Here is a 2,760-nt window from a genome sequence, read left to right on the forward strand (position 1 = left end):
GGTTGTTCCCCTACATTCACTTGAGTCATGACCCAAGGTTCCACAATTCTCACATATCCCGCTTGGGATTGATGAGGATGCCGTCATGGCATTGACATGATGCTTTGATGATTTTGAGCTTTCCTCAAGTCTAGCCATAGCTTGTTCAAACTTCAAGTTGATTGTGTCAATGTGAGCACTAAGTTGAGCACCCAATTGAGTAACGGTGTCCACTTCATACTTTCCTCCTCTAGTAGCCTTGCGAGGCCTACTATATTGCGAATTATGGACCGCCATTTCCTCAATCTTGTTCCATGTTTGATTGTCATCAACTTCGGTGAACATTCCATTTGATCCCATATTGAGAATGTTCCTTGAATCTTCATATAAACCATTCCAAAATTGTTGCACTAAAAACCATTCGCTAAGTCCATGGTGAGGACATGAGCGACAAATACCTTTGAACCGCTCCCAAGCTTCATACAAAGACTCTTCATCCCTTTGCTTAAAACCCGTAATTTGAGCTCTTAGCATATTGGTCTTCTCCGGTGGGTAGAATTTTTTGTAGAAAGCTAGAGCTAGCTTCTTCCAAGAATCTATTCCAAGGGTGGTCTTATCAAGGCTCTTCAACCATTGCTTTGCGGTGCCGATTAACGAAAAAGGAAATAAGACCCATCTTATTTGGTCTTGAGTCACGCCCGTTTGAGAGATAGCTTCACAATAATCACAAAATGTTTCCATATGAGAATGAGGGTCCTCACTAGGCATTCCCCCTAATTGGCTCCTCTCAACTAGTTGGATGAAGGCGGACTTGGCAATAAAGTTTCCGGTAAGATGTTGTGGGGTAGGAGTACCATTTGGTAGATCCTCCTCGGTGGGTATAGAGTGTGACGAGAATTTAGGCATTGTAGGTGGATTTTGTGTGGTATTGTTTAATGGGTTCTCTTCTCCTTCTATTGCGAAAGGATTGACAAACTCACTAGTGGGTTGAACAACTTCACCAACACCTCCCAAATTCCTCCTAACAAGTCTCCTATTATTCGTCAAGGTTCTTTCGATTTCACGGTCAAAAGGTAACAAATCTCTTTGTAACCTTCTAGACATGCAAAATATCAAACAACTAGAAAACAATTAGAACAAACCTTGAGGAGTTTTACTTCCCCAAGGTGAAAAAGACACAACTAAAAACAATAAAAGAAATCTTAAATCAATTAAACACCGTCCCCAAAACGCGCCATTTTTGATCGATGCCATTTGGTGTTCACAATTAAGCATATGTGGTCGTTGGTCAATGGTCGATACAAAACACAATTTATACTTCACAAACAACTCTACAATTAGTAAAGAGGCAAGTAAAGGTCGGATCCCAAGGGACGGGTATTGAAATGAAGATTCTATTGTAACTAGTGGTGTCTAGGGGTGTCACAAATTGGGTTGATGTAGAAGGTCACTAAACTAAAATAGCAATGAAAATAAACTAACAAGGTAAATGAAATAAGGGTGTAAACAATTGATTAAAAGCACTAGGGTGTCATGGGTTCATAGGGGAATCATGGGATATGATCATACAAACATGTTCTCAAATTATAAGCAAGCAATTATTGTTGTGATGGATTGAGTTGGGTTATATCTTACAATCCTAGGAAAGTTTGGGTCCCTGAGCCGAATCTCTTGGATTGTACAACACCTACAAGTCGACTTAATCTTCCCTACTTAACACATGCATGGTCTAACAAGACTCGAGTTGGGTTATGTCTTACAAGTCAAGTTGAAAGGATAGAAGATGATAGTAAATGCAAGGATTCATAGGCTTAGCATTTCATCAAATATAACATGTGCATGTATTAAGATCAAAACAAGCAAGCAAATAAGATATGAAAGCATATTAATTTAAGCATGAATCATTCCCCATGTTGGTTTCCCTAATCACCCATTAAACCCTAGCTAAGAGACTACTCACTCATTATCATATTGATCATGCTAGAAAGGTTGTCAATCATACTAACATAATGAAACATGATGAACAAATGAAAGTAATTAGCAATAATTAAAAAGGGATTAAGAGATTATACCTACTAATGATTCCAATAATAAAGCAAGAATAATAGAAGAACTTGATGATTGATGGAAGGTTGTCAATCTCCCAATAAACCCAATAATCTTCTAATTACCCAAAATAAATGAAGAACTAGAGAGAGATTAAAGAACTAAAACTTGGATTAAAACTTGATTAATATTTGATTACAATATTGAAGAGAGATTTGATTGATATTAACTACTCTAATTATTGATAAGAAGAACATGCTCCTCTAATTAGACTAATGGGGTATTTATAGTGAAAATTAGGGAGGATGCATTAGGGTTAACTAAGGGCTAAACTAGTAATTACACTTTTTAAGTTGAGCAAGGAGCCTCCGGGATTGTCCGAGAGAAGGGCTTCTCCATTTCGTAGCTTGAAGAACGAAATCTGTCTTTGTGTTGTGATCCGTGCGGCCGGGAGTCGGACGGCCGGATCTGGGTGGACGATCCGAGCGGATCAAGGAACAAGACGCTCGGATTGGGCATGGGGAATCCGAGCGGATTCCTGGTGAGGACGCTCGGACCGGGAGGACGGACGGATTCTCTACAATCCGTTCGGATTGTAGTCCAGCAGCTTTTCTTCTTCTTTTTCTTCCCTTTTCTTCATGGATTCCTTGGGGATTTCCTTGGGGACTCAAGGATCCTTTTCTCAACAATGCTCTTCTACTATGCTATGTACAAAGGCCTTCTAGTCTTGTCTCT

General features: G+C 39.4%; 1 non-coding gene across 1 annotated transcript; it reads left to right on the forward strand.

Annotated features, from left to right (window-relative positions):
- The first annotated feature begins 406 nt into the window (after window positions 1–406).
- Window positions 407–513, forward strand: LOC141618307 (small nucleolar RNA R71). The gene has a single exon (XR_012531359.1). It is a non-coding gene; the product is annotated as a small nucleolar RNA R71 (small nucleolar RNA).
- The last annotated feature ends 2,247 nt before the right edge of the window (window positions 514–2,760 follow it).

The sequence above is a fragment of the Silene latifolia genome, chromosome 1 (assembly GCF_048544455.1).
Source record: "Silene latifolia isolate original U9 population chromosome 1, ASM4854445v1, whole genome shotgun sequence".
Classification (NCBI taxonomy): Eukaryota; Viridiplantae; Streptophyta; class Magnoliopsida; order Caryophyllales; family Caryophyllaceae; genus Silene; species Silene latifolia.